At 40.2% G+C, this 17,294-nt stretch overlaps 1 pseudogene; it reads left to right on the forward strand.

Moving 5' to 3' along the window:
• Positions 1 to 4,410: 4,410 nt before the first annotated feature.
• Positions 4,411 to 4,992, forward strand: LOC132499869 (small ribosomal subunit protein eS7-like; annotated as a pseudogene).
• The last annotated feature ends 12,302 nt before the right edge of the window (positions 4,993 to 17,294 follow it).

Here is a 17,294-nt window from a genome sequence, read left to right on the forward strand (position 1 = left end):
GTAGGGAGTGAAGGTAACTCTTGTTTCCTTGAAAGATGAGGGGACAGCCATTCATCTTCTAGATAAGCTCCAGATTCATATTTTGTGTGTTCCTTTCCTACAGAACGACAACCACCCCCTACTATGTGTAGGCCTGTCCACTGCCTCTTTCTGCATCATCCCTGAACGGGGAAAATTTTGGGGGGAAAGAACAAATAAGGTAATTTCTGTAACAATAATCTGTCCCTGTCCCAGTAATTACTTTCAGTATAATACAATAAATAGAGATATTAAACATGTATCACCAGGCACTATCTTAAGCGCTTTATGTGAATTAACTCATTTATTCCTCTTTACAATACTATGAGTTAGGTACTCCTATTTTTCCTATGTTAAGATGGAACACTGAGACACAGAGATAACAAGTAACTTGCCCAAAGGCTCCTAACGAGAAAATAGCAGAGGCAGGATGTCAACCCGAAGAGTCTAGCTCTAGAAGCTATGCTCTAAATATCGTGCCACACTTCCTCTAACCAATAATCTTTCTCATTAACTATTTATGATTCACACTAAACCACAGTATTCACTGTGTCTAGACATCTCTTATTCAGTCATACCCAAGGACTTCCTTTCACAGTTGAAAATAATTTTACAGATGGTCTCCAGCTTATGATAGTTCACATTAAGATTTTTCAACTTTACGATGGTGTGAAAGCAATATGCATTCAGTACAAACTATAGTTCGCATTTTGAATTTTGATCTTTTCCCAGGCTGGCGACATGCAGTACACTCCTCTCTTGTGATGCTGGGCTATGGCAGCGAGCCACAGCTCCCAGTCAGCCATGTGATCACCAGGGTGACAACTCACAACCATTCTGTACCCAGACAACCATTCTGTTTTTCAGTTTCAGTACAGTATTCAATAAATTACATGAGGTATTCAACACTTCATTCTAAAAGGGTTTGTGTTAGATGATTTTGCCCAACTATTGGGTAATATAAGTATTCTGAGCACGTTTAAAGTAGGCTGGGCTAAACTAAGATGTACAGTAGGTGAGATGTATTAAATGCACTTTCAACTTACAATATTTTCACCTTACAATGGGTTTATCAGGACATGGTCCCTTTGTAAGTTGAGTAAGATCTGTATAAAGAAATTGTCTTTCTGCCTAGTCTTTGTGGATCCTGAAAGTATACATGTAGCTGTTTAATGCTTAAAATAAAACACTCTCTCCTCAAGATAATTCTGCCAATTTTGAATGGGCTACATATATGCCATAAGTATTCATGTGTTGATGGCCACAGGCTAAACTGATGAGTTCATTTGATAGTCCCCATTTCTATCACATTGATTAAGATAAAATTGTCTCATATCTGATTAGCTTTCAGTGTTTCCTGAACAAATGTTTTTTTTTACTTTCTTCCTCAGCTCCTCCTGGAGAAACCTCTGTGTATCTTGTCATGGGACTAGCAGGGAACAGGATAATTGAAGAGAGCTTAATAAAGCATTTACTTACAAAGGATTAGGTAGTATTGGGAGAAACTCACAAAGGCTGGTGCAGTAACCTACTGGGCCCGTGAGCCATGGCCACTCAGCCTGTGCGTCCGGAGCCTGTGCTCCGCAACGGGAGAGGCCACAACAGTGAGAGGCCCACGTACCGCCAAAAAAAAAATTAAAATTAAGAAAATAAATAAATAAAATTAAATAAATTTTAAAAAATGAGAGGGTTACCAGAACCCTGAGGGAGAGGCTGTTGTTGTCACACAGGGTTGCCCTCGGAGTTGTGACCTATAGGAGACGAACAAAACCAATAAATGGCAACCCAGCAAAAAGAAAGCTGGAGGGACAAATACCCCAAACCCATTCTCCTCTCGTTATCATAGCTCCACTGGTGCCTCCTGTTAGCCAGAACCAAGCTGAAACCAGATGGGGAGGGAGCCTTTGGTATAGTTCATAAAAGTCAGCCTCCTAGGACAAAAAACACAGTGAAGAAGGAGGGAAAACCAATCATGAGAAACGAAATATCAAGCACATTCTGGGATAAAAGAGACTCATGTGAACTCTTCCCTATCTGTTCTTTGCAAAGGAAATTTCTCCTTAAAAAAGCAGTTCCTCATTCATTAGTTACATGTGTTAAAGGGCAAGATGTACACAATTACAGCCTTCTCTGCAATCAGCAGTCACAACAAAGCTATCATGTACCTTGAGCCTTGTGCCAAGGACAGGAAGCCCTGGAGATGCAGGCTGTGTCAGAGGACATGCTGTGCAGGTGGAGATCCAGGAAGATAAGTAGGATCACAGGAGCACAGCCCGAGGCCACCAAGATGGAGCAACCAAATGAGATTTATGGAGAAACTAAACTCTGTCCCAGGTAAACCTTATTCGGCCAAGGTGAAGATTAAGATTAAGGCTGAAAGATATAGAAAATTAAAGTTTACTAAGCACAAATTCTGTTATGTGTTATTTCATTTGAGGATGTGAACTATGAAAGTTCTGTTTAAAAGCTGGCTGTGGTTTGCCTATTTTAATAGCATGTCTGATAAAGAAAGTTTGGTGAATACTAATGGTGATAAGGAAATAAACTTACAGCAAGGACTAAATGGACGGGTCTCCCAGCTTCCGCATTCCCACATCACCTCCACCCGCCACACACACACAAAGTCTATTTATTATCCATACAACAGCACAAGTGATTCTTTTGCTATATAAGTCAGATCGTGTTACTTTTCTGCTTAAAATTCTCTAGTGTTTCCCCATTTTATTTACAATATAATTCAGACCTTACCAAGTCAACAAAGCCCTACCAGAATTTTCCAAACCATGCATCATGCTCATTTATGGATCATGAAATAAGGTTCCCCAGAAACCCACAAGTGAGGTCTCCCCTTATTTTCTTTTTTTTTTTTTTTTTTTTTTTCAATACGTGGGCCTCTCACTGCTGTGGCCTCTCCCGTTGTGGAGCACAGGCTCTGGACGCACAGGCTCAGTGGCCATGGCTCACAGGCCCAGCCACTCCACGACATGTGGGATCTTCCAAGACCGGGGCATGAACCCATGTCCCCTGCATCGGCAGGCAGACTCTCAACCACTGTGCCACCAGGGAAGCCCCCCCTTATTTTCTTCAAATGCAGAAGTCACATACCCAGAGAGAACTTTTCTGACTACCCCATAGAAAGTAGCCCCATCAACATTTTCATTCTCTTTTTTCCTACCCTACTTTATTTTTCTCCAAGGCCTTTATTATCAAATGAGATATCATGTATTTACTTGTTTGTTTGTTTCATCCCTTGCTTTACTGAAATGTAAGCTTCATGAGAACAGGGACTTTACCGTATTCACTACTGTATCCCCATGCCTAGAACAATGGGGGCTCAACAATTTGTTGATGTTGAATGGATGGATGGGGAGAGGGATGATGTAATAGGATGGCTTTGAGGAAATAATATGCTAAGAGGACTCTGGAGCTAAGAGATGACCCAGTTTCCTTCTGGAAAATCCACCTTGCCTGTCACGTCCCCCTGCTGTACACCCCAAACACACATACATACACACACCTCCCTCACTGTCACCTGTAGGACTCTACCTACTGCAACATCAGGAGAGGTAAGGCTTCAGCCAGGTGGCAGTGGGGAGAAGAGTGAGGAGTATTTGTGTGATTATCTGCTTTGCCCTGCCTAGATTGAAGGCTTTAAAGGGATGCCGAGAAACAGGATTGTCTACAGACCCTAGAATCTGGCTTTGAAGGCTACACCAGCTAAAGGCTTCACTGTGGTCAGCAAGAGCCCCCAGCTAACTCAGATCCTTAGCACCAACCCTCATCTCTTAAATTTTATCAGACTCTCATTTCAGCCTGCCTTATCCACAAATCCAACCTTATTCCAAACATTTTTCCTCCAGAAATCCCATTAATTACTCTGATTGACTATGTGGCAATTTTAATAATTCAGCAACCAGAAAACAATTAATTTCATAGTATATGCAGTATTTTAAGTCTTAAAAGAGAAAAAAACGTTTATTTCTTAAAACAACCATATAGCATTGGTTATTAATAAGACATTACGTCAAAATCAGTTGTTTTCAAAATAAATGAATTAGTCCACTCCATTTGCAAGTGCGCTGGCCCTTGTGACCAAAGACCCTCTACCCCCAGCTTTTGCTGCCCCTTCACCACAGATTGGTCTCCTGGGGATCCCACCTGTCCTTCAAAGGAAGGAGGCAATGACCACCATTCTCCAGATAGCAAGGCTGAGGATTAATACAGAAAGGCAGATGGAGGATTGACCCAGAGCCCACTGATTGGAGGCCCACCAACTCCACAGGGTTTTGAAGAATAAGAAGGCACCCTTAGAAAAATCAAGGGCTTCTCCTCCTAAGCATACTAGTGTTGGCAGCGGCAGCAAATATTGGCCGCATTGGCAAGGTCCAGGCCATGTTCAGTGCCATCATGGAGATCGTGAAGCCCAATGACAAGAAGCCTGATGAGTTCAAGTCGGGCATCTCCCAGGCCCTTCTAGAGCTAGAGATGAACTGGGACCTCAAGGCCCAGCTGCAGGAGTTGAACATCACGGCCACCAAGAAAATTGAAGGTGGTGGTGGTCGGAAAGCTATCATAATCTTTGTTCCTGTTCCTCAACTGAAATCTTTCCGGAAAATCCAGGTCCAGCTGTGTGTGAGTTGGAGAAGAAGTTCAGTGGGAAGCAAGTGTCTTGATCACTCAGAGGAGAATTCTGCCTAAGTCAACTTGAAAAAGCCATACAAAAAATAAGCAAAAGAGTCCCAGGAGCCGCACTCTGACAGTCGTGCATGACGCCATCCTGGAGGACCTGGTTTTCCCAACTGAGATTGTGGCCAAGAGAATCTGCATGAAGCTGGATGGCAGGTGACTCATAAAGGTTCATTTGGATAAAGTACAGCAGAAAATGTGGAACACAAGGTTGAAACATTTTCTGGCGTCTATAAGAAGCTCACGGGCAAGGATGTTAATTTTGAATTCCCAGAGTTTCAGTCATAAACAAAAATGACTAAATAAAATATTATTCACATTTTTTTAAAAAAGCAAGGACTTATTCATTCATTCATTCAACAAATATTTATTTGCCAAATATCAGCAGTCTAACACCTACCAGTTATAGTTCTAAGCACTGGGGTAAAATGATGAGCAAGATAAACCAGGTGTCCACCTTCATGGAGCTTATGTTCTAGTGGGAGGGAAAGGAAAATAAATAGGAAACCAAACAGTAAGTAAGCCAATAACCAAATAGAATCCTGTTAGAGAGTGATAAGCAAGTGCAGGAAGTAATCTGAAGTAAGGAGGGAGAGAGTGAATGAGCACCTGGGCTTGGGTTAGGTGAGGTGGAGGGGACCATGGAAGGCCTCTGAGTAGTGACAGCTCTGGTGAGTGATGACAAGCAGCCACCATGCAAAGGTCTGAAGAAGAAACGTCCTGGCAACAGAAACAGCAAATGCAAAGGCTCTGAAGTAGGAACAATCTTAAGTGTTGGAGAAAAAGACCAAGATAGCTACAGCCTGGTTAGCAAGGGGAAGAGTTGAAGGAAACAAGGCCAGAGGGACAGCAGGCCCCAGATCAAATATACACACATAAATATGTGTTGTTAATGTCGTTGTGAAACAATGTAAATGCTGAAATCATTTGTAAAAGAGAGGTTCTATGATGTAAAAAAATTAATAACCATCAAGGTAAAAATGCCAATGGATACTCATAAAAAAAACTGGGAAAGAACAGAAGATTATATAGGAAGTAAGAAGGAAATTGTTCATCCTATATCAGGAAATGTCAGCATATGTGGTGTTATTCTTGATTTTGAGGAAGAAAGAAAAGTAACTGATTTCTGAACATTTACAGATAAGCTAACAGAATAAAAAAAGAGCATGTGTAATTTCCAAATAATTAGAAAAAATAATGCCAAAATAAATCTCTATTCATCTAGAAAGAGAAAAGACAGAGAGCTCAAAAGAAGCTGACAGAAATAAGACCAAACATCTGTGATCACAGTAAATGACAAGTGGGTCAAAAATCAACAGTAATTACTTAAAGAATGAACTTATTGTTACAAGAGGGGGGGTGGAAATGATGGGAGGAAGGGATAGTTAGGGCATATGGGATCGACATGCACACAATGCTATATTTAAAATGGATAACCAACAAGGACCTAATGTAGAGCACAGGGAAATCTGCTCAGTGTTATGTGGCAGCCTGGATGGGAGGGGAGTTTGGGGGAGAATGGATACATGTATATGTATGGCTGAGTTGCTTTGCTGTGCACCTGAAACTTTCACAACATTGTTAATCAGCTATACTCCGATATAAAATAAAAAGTTAAAAAAAACCGAATTAACGTAAAAAAATCAAATGTTATTAATAATCAGCAGGCATAATTTTAAATTATAAAGAAATATTAATAATAATTTATAAGGCATTAAACAGAACAAAACTACATAATATATTGATTTATTAATTAGTTCAAAATGAAGTGTAACTTTCACTAAAACTTATACTACAAATAGTATAACATTTAAATAGATAAATAAATATTAGAATTATATGGTAATATAATTAAAACAAAGTTGAAATTTCAGATCAGTACAGGGTGGATGGATTATTTGATTAACAGTGAGACAACTGGTTAAACATTGGGAAAAAAATAAAAGTAAAGCCAACATAAACTTCAAAGGCATTAATTAAATCATATAAATACCAAAACTTAGAAGGATTTTTTTATATTTGAAGTATTGAGCACCTTTCCAAATGTGACACTGAACTCAGAAGTAATAGAAGAAAAAAATGATACCTTTGATGATATTTAGAAATACTAAGAAAACTGTAAATAAAGACAAATGACAAACTGGGAAAAATATTGTAATTTATAACATGATCAACTACTTCCCTTAATATATAACAAATAAGAAAAGATAAATAATCCAATAGAAAAATGTCAAAAGCCTAGAACAGAGATTCATAAAACAGCTCTTAGAAGTAGGAAATGACACCTACCTTCTTAAAAAGAGAAAAGAAGTTAAAACTGCACTGAAGAGCTTCCGTGGTGGCGCAGTGGTTGACAGTCCGCCTGCCGATGCAGGAGACGCGGGTTTGTGCCCCAGTCGGGGAAGATCCCACATGCCGCGGAGCGGATGGGCCCGTGAGCCATGGCCACTGAGCCTGCACGTCCGGAGCCTGTGTTCTGCAAGCGGAGAGTCCACAACAGTGAGAGGCCCGCGTACCAAAAAAAAAAAAACAAAAAAAATGTACTGAAATCCTATTTTTTTAAACCAATAACATTGTCAAAGATCTAAACATTTAATACCTCACACTTCATTAGTCTCCCTAAATGGGGAGCCTATTGTCCCACCTTGCTCTGCCCCCGCCCACTCCAGAGTGCAAAGTGTATAACAAGACCTCAACAAGTAGTTTTATTTTTTTGAAAGATGAGACAGTACATAGTGTTTTATTCAATTGGGTCTTGATACCTAAATGTAACACTATTTTTTTTATTAGAGTATAATTGTTTACAATGGTGTGTTAGTTTCTGCTTTATAACAAAGTGAATCAGTGATACATATACATATGTTGCCATATCTCTTCCTTCGTGCGTCTCCCTCCCTCCCACCCTCCCTATCCCACCCCTCTAGGTGGTCACAAAGCACCGAGCCGATCTCCCTGTGTTATGCGGCTGCTTCCCACTAGCTATCTATTTTATGTTTGGTAGTGTATATATGTCCAGGCCTCTCTCTCGCTTTGGCACAGCTTACCCTTCTCCCTCCCCATATCTTCAAGTCCATTCTCTAGTAGGTCTGTGTCTTTATTCCTGTCTTACCCCTAGGTTCTTCATGACATATTTTTTCTTAAATTTCACATATATGTGTTAGCATACAGTATTTGTCTTTCTCTTTCTGACTTACTTCACTTTGTATGACAGACTCTAGGTCTATCCACCTCATTACAAATAGCTCAATTTCGTTTCTTTTTATGGCTGAGTAATATTCCATTGTATATATGTGCCACATCTTCTTTATCCATTTATCCAATGATGGGCACTTAGGTTGTTTCCATCTCCGGGCTATTGTAAATAGAGCTGCAATGAATATTTTAGTACATGACTCTTTTTGAATTATGGTTTTCTCAGGGTATATGCCCAGTAGTGGGATTGCTGGGTCATATGGTAGTTCTATTTGAAGTTTTTAAGGAACCTCCATACCGTTCTCCATAGTGTCTGTACCAATTCACATTCCAACCAGCAGTGCAAGAGTGTTCCCTTTTCTCCACACCCTCTCCAGCATTTATTGTTTCTAGATTTTTTGATGATGGCCATTCTGACTGGTGTGAGATGATATCTCATTGTAGTTTTGATTTGCATTTCTCTAATGAATAATGATGTTGAGCATTCTTTCATGTGCTTGTTGGCAGTCTGTATATCTTCTGTGGAGAAATGTCTATTTAGGTCTTCTGCGCATTTTTGGATTGGGTTGTTTCTTTTTTTGTTATTGAGCTGCATGAGCTGCTTATAAATTTTGGAGATTACTCCTTTGTCAGTTGCTTCATTTGCAAATATTTTCTCCCATTCTGAGGGTTTTCTTTTGGTCTTGTTTATGGTTTTCATTGCTGTGCAAAAGTTTTGAAGTTTCATTAGGTCCCATATGTTTATATTTGTTTTTATTTCCATTTCTCTAGGAGGTGGGTCCAAAAGGATCTTGCTGTGATTTATGTCATAGAGTGTTCTGCCTATGTTTTCCTCTAAGAGTTTGATAGTTTCTGGCCTTACATTTAGGTCCTTAATCCATTTTGAGCTTATTTTTGTGTATGTTGTAAGGGACTGATCTAATCTCATACTTTTATATGTACCTGTCCAGTGTTCCCAGCACCACTTATTGAAGAGACTGTTCTTACTCCACTGTACATTCCTGCCTCCTTTATCAAAGATAAGGTGACAATATGTGCGTGGGTTTCTCCCTGGGCTTTCTATCCACTTCCATTGATCTATATTTATGTTTTTGTGCCAGTACCATACTGTCTTGATTACTGTAGCTTTGTAGTATAGTCTGAAATCAGGGAGCCTGATTCCTCCAGCTCCGTTTTTTGTTCTCAAGATTGCTTTGGCTATTCGGGGTCTTTTGTGTTTCCATACAAATTGTGAATTTTTTTATTCTAGTTCTGTGAAAAATGCCAGTGGTAGTTTGATAGGGATTGCATTGAATCTGTAGATTGCTTTGGGTAGTAGAGTCATTTTCACAATGTTGATTCTTCCAATCCAAGAACATGGTACATCTCTCCATCTATTTGTATCATCTTTAATTTATTTCATCAGTGTCTTATAATTTTCTGCATACAGGTCTTTTGTCTCCTTAGGTAGGTTTATTCCTAGATATTTTATTCTTTTTGTTGCAATCGTAAATGAGAGTGTTTCCTTGATTTCACTTTCAGATTTTTCATCATTAGTATATAGGAATGCCAGAAATTTCTGTGCATTAATTTTGTATCCTGCTACTTTACCAAATTCATTGATTAGCTCTAGTAGTTTTCTGGTAGCATCTTTAGGATTCTCTATGTATAGTATCATGTCATCTGCAAACAGTGACAGCTTTATTTCTTCTTTTCCGATTTGGATTCCTTTTATTTCCTTTTCTTCTCTGATTGCTGTGGCTAAAACTTCCAAAACTATGTTGAATAAGAGTGGTGAGAGTGGGCAGCCCTGTCTTGTTCCTGATCTTAGTGGAAATGGTTTCAGTTTTTCACCATTGAGGACGATCATGGCTGTGGGTTTGTCATATATGGCCTTTATTATGTTGAGGAAAGTTCCCTCTATGCCTACTTTCGGCAGGGTTTTTATCATAAATGGGTGTTGAATTTTGTCAAAAGCTTTCTCTGCATCTATTGAGATGATCATATGGTTTTTCTCCTTCAATTTGTTAATATGGTGTATCACGTTGATTGATTTGCGTATATTGAAGAATCCTTGCATTCCTGGAATAAACCCCACTTGATTATGGTGTATGGTCCTTTTAATGTGCTGTTGGATTCTGTTTGCTAGTATTCTGTTGAGGATTTTTGCATCTATGTTCATCAGTGATATTGGCCTGTAGTTTTCTTTCTTTGTGACATCCTTGTCTGGTTTTGGTATCAAGGTGATGGTGGCCTCGTAGAATGAGTTTGGGAGTGTTCCTCCCTCTGCTATATTTTGGAAGAGTTTGAGAAGGATAGGTGTTAGCTCTTCTCTAAATGCTTGATAGAATTCACCTGTGAAGCCATCTGGTCCTGGGCTTTCGTTTGTTGGAAGATTTTTTATCATAGTTTCAATTTCAGTGCTTGTGATTGGTCTGTTCATATTTTCTATTTCTTCCTGATTCAGTCTTGGCAGGTTGTGCATTTCTAAGAATTTGTCCATTTCTTCCAGGTTGTCCATTTTATTGGCATAGAGTTGCTTGTAGTAATCTCTCATGATCTTTTGTATTTCTGCAGTGTCAGTTGTTACTTCTCCTTTTTCATTTCTAATTCTATTGATTTGAGTCTTCTCCCTTTTTTTCTTGATGAGTCTGGCTAATGGTTTATCAATTTTTTTTATCTTCTCAAAGAACCAGCTTTTAGTTTTATTGATCTTTGCTATCGTTTCCTTCATTTCTTTTTCATTTATTTCTGATCTGATTTTTATGATTTATTTCCTTCTGCTAACTTTGGGGGTTTTTTGTTCTTCTTTCTCTAATTGCTTTAGGTGCAAGGTTAGGTTGTTTATTCGAGATGTTTCCTGTTTCTTAAGATAGGATTGCATTGCTATAAACTTCCCTCTTAGAACTGCTTTTGCTCCATCCCATAGGTTTTGCGTCATCGTGTCTCCATTGTCATTTCTTTCTAGGTATTTTTTAATTTCCTCTTTTATTTCTTCAGTGATCATTTTGTAATTAAGTAGTGTATTGTTTAGCCTCCATGTGTTTGTATTTTTGACAGATTTTTTGTAATTGATATCTAATGTCATAGTGTTGTGGTCAGAAAAGTTACTTGATACAATTTCAATTTTCTTAAATTTACTAAGGCTTGATTTGTGACCCAAGATATGATCTATCCTGGAGAATGTTCCAGGAGCACTTGAGAAAAATTTGTATTCTGTTGTTGTTGGATGAAATGTCCTATAAATATCAATTAAGTCCATCTTGTTTAATGTATCATTTAAAGCTTGTGTTTCCTTATTTATTTTCATTTTGGATGATCTCTCCATTGGTGAAAGTGGGGTGTTAAAGTCCCCTACTATGAATGTGTTACTGTTGATTTCCCCTTTTATGGCTGTTAGTATTTGCCTTATGTATTGAGGTGCTTCTACTTTGGGTGCATAAATATTTACAATTGTTATATCTTCTTCTTGGATCGATCCCTTGATCATTATGTAGTGTCCTTCTTTGTCTCTTCTAATAGTCTTTATTTTAAAGTCTATTTTGTCTGATATGAGAATTGCTACTCCAGCATTCTTTTGGTTTCCATTTGCATGGAATATCTTTTTCCATCCCCTTACTTTCAGTCTGTATGTGTGTCTAGGTCTGAAGTGAGTCTCTTGGAGACAGCATATATATGGGTCTTGTTTTTGTATCCATTCAACCAATCTGTATCTTTTGGTGGGAGCATTACTCCATTTACATTTAAGGTAATTATTGATATGTATGTTCCAATTCCCATTTTCTTAATTGTTTTGGGTTCATTATTGTAGGTGTTTTCCTTCTCTCATGTTTCTTGCCTAGAGAAATTCCTTTATCATTTGTTATAAAGCTGTTTTGCTGGTGCCGAACTCTATCAGCTTTTCCTTGTCTGTAAATGTTTTAATTTCTCCATCAAATCTGATTGAGGTCCTTGCTGGGTAGAGTAATCTTGGTTGCAGGTTCTTCTGTTTCATCACTTTAAATATGTCCTGTCAGTCCCTTCTGGCTTGCAGACTTTCTGCTGAAAGATCAACTGTTAACATATGGGTATTCCCTTGTGTGTTATTTGTTGTTTTTTTCCTTGCTGCTTTTAGTATATTTTCTTTGTATTTAATGGTTGACAGTTTGATTAATATTTGTCTTGGTGTATTTCTCCTTGGATTTATCCTGTATGGGACTCTCTGTGCTTTCTGGACTTGATTAACTATTTCCTTTCCCACATTAGGGAAGTTTTCAACTATAATCTCTTCAAATATTTTCTCAGTCCCTTTCTTTTTCTCTTCTTCTTCTGGAACCCCTATAATTCGAATGTTGGTGCATTTAATGTTGTCCCAGAAGTCTCTGAGACAGTCCTCAGTTCTTTTCATTCTTTTTTCTTTATTCTGCTCTGCAGTAGTTATTTCCACTGTTTTATCTTCCAGGTCACTTATCCGTTCTTCTGCCTCAGTTATTCTACTCTTGATCCTGTCTAGAGTATTTTTAATTGCATTTATTGTGTTGTTCATCATTGCTTGTTTCAGCTTTAGTTCTTCTAGGTCCTTGTTAAATGTTTCTTGCATTTTCTCTGTTCTCTTTCCAAGATTTTGGATCATCTTTAGTATCAGTATTTTGAAATCTTTTTCAGGTAGACTGCCTATTTCCTCTTCATTTGTTAGGTCTGGTGGGTTTTCATGTTGCTCCTTCATCTGCTGTGTGTTTTTCTGTCTTCTCATTTTGCTTATCTTACTGTGTTTGGGGTCTCCTTTTTGCAGGCTGCAGATTCGTAGTTCCCGTCGTTTTTGGTGTCTGTCCCCAGTGGCTAAAGTTGGTTCAGTGGGTTGTGTAGGCTTTCTGGTGGAGGGGACTAGTGCCTGTGTTCTGGTGGATGAGTCTGGATCTTGTCTTTCTGGTGGCAGTTCCACGTCTGGTGGTGTGTTTTGGGGTGTCTGGGGACTTATTATGATTTTAGGCAGCCTCTCTGCTAATTCGTGGGGTTGTGTTCCTGTCTTGCTAGTTGTTTGGCACAGGGTTCCATTACTATAGCTTTCTGGTCGTTGAGTGAAGCTGAGTGTTGATGCTGATACAGAGATCTCTGGGAGATTTTCACCGTTGGATATTACGTGGGTCTGGGAGGTCTCTTGTGGACCAGTGTCCTGAAGTTGGCTCTCCTACCTCAGAGGCACAGCACTGACTCTTGGCTGCAGCACCAAGAGCCTTTCATTCACACGGTTCTGAATGAAAGCTAGAAAAAGTAGAAAGAAAGAATTAGTAGAAGAAAGAAATAAAGAAAGAAAGGAGAAAGAAGGGAGGGAGGGAGGAAGGAAGGAAGGAAGGAAGGAAGGAAAAAAGAAAGGAAGAAAGAAGATAATGTAAAATAAAATAAAGTTATTAAAATAAAAATAATTATTAAAAAAAAATAAAGGACAGATAGAACCCTAGGACAAATGGTGGAAGCAAAGCTATAGAGACAAAATCTCACACAGAAGCATACATATACACACTCATAAAAAGAGGAAAAGGGGAAAAAATCATAAATCTTGCTCTCAATGTCCACCTCCTCAATTTGTGATGACTCGTTGTCTATTCAGGTATTCCACAGATGCAGGTCCATGAAGTTGATTGCGGAGCTTTAATCCACTGCTTCTGAGGCTGCTGGGAGAGATTTCCCTTTCTCTTCTTTGTTCTCACAGCTCCCGGGGCTCAGCTTTGGATTTGGCCCCGTCTCTGTGTGTAGGTCGCTGGAGGGCGTCTGTTCTTCACTCAGACAGGACGGGGTTAAAGGAGCCACTGATTCAGGGGCTCTCGCTCACTCAGTTCGGGGGGAGGGAGGGGTACGGATGCGGGGTGAGCCTGCGGCAGCAGAGGCTGGCGTGACGTTGCACCAGCACGAGGCGCACCGTGTGTTCTCCAGGGGAAGCTGTCTCAGGATCCCGGGACCCTGGCAGTGCCGGGCTGCACAGGCTCCCAAGAAGGGGGTGTGGAGAGTGACCTGCGCTCGCACACAGGCTTCTTGGTGGTGGCAGCAGCAGTCTTAGCGTCTCATGCCCGTCTCTGTGGTCCGCGCTTTTAGCCACGGCTCGTGCCCGTCTCTGGAGCTCCTTTAAACAGCGCTCTGAATCCCCTCTCCTCGCGCACCAGGAAACAAAGAGGGAAGAAAAAGTCTCTTCCCTCTTCGGCAGCCCCAGACTTTTCCCCGGACTCCCTCCCGGCCAGCCGTGGCGCACTAACCCCTTCAGGCTGTGTTCACGCCGCCAGCGCTCTGACTGAAGCACGAGCCTCAGCTCCCAGCCCCGCCCTCCCCGGCGTCCGAGCAGACAAGCCTCTTGGGCTGGTGAGTGCCGGTCGGCCCCGATCCTCTGTGCGGGAATCTCTCCACTTTGCCCTCCACACCCCTGTGGCTGCGCTTTCCTCTGCGGCCCCGAAGCTTCCCTCCTCCGCCACCTGCAGTCTCCGCCCACGAAGGGGCTTCTAGTGTGTGGAAACATTTCTGCCTTCACGGCTCCCTCCCACTGGTGCAGGTCCTGTCCCTATCCTTTTGTCTCTGTTTATTCTTTTTTCTTTTGCCCGACCCAGGTACGTGGGGAGTTTCTTGCGTTTTGGGGTGTCTGAGGTCTTCTGCCAGTGTTCAGTGGGTGTTCTGTAGCTGTTGTTCCATGTGTAGATGTATTTCTGGTGTATCTGTGAGGAGGAAGGTGATCTCCGCATCTTCCTCTTCCACCATCTTCTGCTTCTCTCAGTGTGACTAACAAGTCGTTCTTTAATTGACTCTCTAATGAAGAAAAGGAGCTCGTGGAAGAGTTTGAAGATGATTGATGGAATTAATATTACTTGTTGGAATTCCAGAAATCCTAAACGTGTTTGTCCAACTGGTCCCCCAGATCTAGTCTCTCTCTACTCTAATCTCTGCCCGCTCTACCATGAGAATGACCTTTTAAAATCTCAGAGGTCTTTAAGTCTATGTCATACTAACAAATATTTGATATTCTTTAAATATAATGAACATATGTGTATATAATTCAGTAAAAACTATTTTTGTTTTAATTTCATGCCTATAGGGTAAAATCCAAAACATAGTACAGGAGATCATTTTACATTCTGATTCCAAACATTTTCAGTCTCATCTCTTGTCATACCCCTTGGACCCTTCTTGTCTTCCCCCAGGTTCTCTCAATTCTAATCAATGCAGACTCTCTTCTCCAGATTAATTATGAACGTCTACATCTCTAATCCTTTGGAATTTCCTCTGCTAGAAAGGTTCTTCCTTTGAGCTCCACCCATTGGACCACTAGTCAAAACTCTTGTCTTCAAGGTCCAATTCAGATGTGGAAGGTTTCATCCCCATACACCTGGTTCAACACCCTGGTCAGAATTTATCACCTCTCCCTCTGTGTTTCCATAGCCTTTTTTTTTTAATAAAAAAAGGGATTTCTCCTCTAGCTTTGAAATCCTTTGATTGCCTTTTTGTTCATTGTGGCTACTTTTCATTTATTCAACATTTATTGATTCATTCAAAAATACGTCTTCAGTGCCTGCTATATTCTAGGTGCTAGGTAACTAGAAAAAAAAATCCTCTAAGTCCTCCTGAAGCTTACATTCAAGTCATGAGTTAAGTTTTTAATTCCTTGAGTGTCACTATCATTTTCCCCAGCACCAACACCAGGTCCTTCCTGCATGGAGTAGGTATTCAAAAGGTACACCTGCCTGTTCTCCCTTTCCCATGAATAACTGTTTCTCTGCAGTTAATGAAAAGTTTTCTTAACTGAAACATGCCGATAGAGTGTAGAGATTGTCTAACTATTTTGAAGGAATCTAAATTATTCAATAGAAAATACTGCTGCCCTAACAAATAGCAGTTAACCCACCCATGATAGAAGTCACCTGGAGTATTTTTTTTATCACTAGAAATAATGGTTTGTTTCATCATGAAATGGTGATGCCTATGGAGTCTTTACTATTTACCAGGCATCATTGGAGGGCTTTGTGTATTCATCCATTTAATTGTCTCAACAACTCTAAGAAGTATTGTTATCTCTTTTTTTTATAGATGTGGAATCTGAGAAAAATCACTTGCTCCAAATCACATAGCTGGTAAAAGATGGAGCTGACATTTGAACTCAAAGAGCCTGCCTCCTAAGCCTGTGCTCTTATCCACTACGTCTTAAGGGCATAGAAAATAAAATTATTTTCCAAATTTGATAGACTAAAATGACTTACAGATGATTATGAATGCAAGAAGACTGTTACACTAGTGGTTTTCACTTCTCTTAAGCTCTTTTATTTGTAAGAAATAGATATATACCCAATTTACCTGAAAGAATATAAGATGAGGCGGGATGGTAATATAAGTTCACACATACACATGTGAATGAAAAATGTTGCTGCCATATCAGTAAACAAAGGATGTTGCAGCCATCACATTGCAGCCTCCCCAATGGTGAGCCCTGATGGAACTCAGGATGGAAACAGGATGCCCGGCATCAAGCAGTCAGCTGCTGCAGCCACCCTCAACGGTGCACCCTGAGGAGACTCGGGATGTGAAAACACAGGATACTGGCCCCAGATAGCTGAGGTGCATGTCAAAGGAATGATTTCAATAAGCCCAGACTCTTGCATTTTCCCATACATAGAAAAGTGCTAAATTCATTAACTTGAGATGTCTGGTTTTCTTAAATTAACAGTAATTTTTGATATTCCAACTACCTGGTTTTTGTTGCAAAATTCCTATATATCCTGGCTCCCCCCTTACCTTTTGGGAGCAGTCCCTCAGAGTGATCTGAGAGGCTGCCTCCTGGGCTTGAAGTCCTCAGAAAATCCACCAAATAAAACATAACTCTCAACTTTTAGGTTGTGCAGTTTTTTCAGTCAACACACGGAAACCCTGGAAAGGCAGGAAGCGTTTGGAATCAGACTCATAGGACCAGAAACTAGAAGGTCATTCTGATCCCTAAGTTTCCCTATGGACCTGAGAACAAGAACTTCATAAATGTTCTTTACTCTAGTGTTCCACTATTAACCTGTCTGCTCCTGTGTGTCCCCTTCTCTGTCCGTTATCAACTATTCTTTTCATTCTCCTCAGTTAAATTCCTGAGAAGAATCTTGTTGCATCAGCTCAAAATGATGTAGAGCTCTCCTTTTGTCCCAGGCCAGTCCTGGAGGACCCACCTGCTGTGGATCTACCCCTGAGCTCAGTTCCCTCTCAGTCAACCAAGGGCAGGCTGGAGGGAGGGAGAGGACAGGGTCACTTCATTCAAAATACTTATGCTAAAGCAAGGCCTAGGCTCAGGTAGCTTCCCTAAAATAGTGCTTTGTGTGTGGCAGATACTCACAGCCATGTTGCATATAAGAATCAAGAACATGTGGTGGTTATCTCTAATATAAAGAGAGATGTAGAGAATTATATGTTTAGTAAAATACTATATG

The sequence above is a fragment of the Mesoplodon densirostris genome, chromosome 12 (assembly GCF_025265405.1).
Source record: "Mesoplodon densirostris isolate mMesDen1 chromosome 12, mMesDen1 primary haplotype, whole genome shotgun sequence".
In the NCBI taxonomy this organism is placed as follows: domain Eukaryota; kingdom Metazoa; phylum Chordata; class Mammalia; order Artiodactyla; family Ziphiidae; genus Mesoplodon; species Mesoplodon densirostris.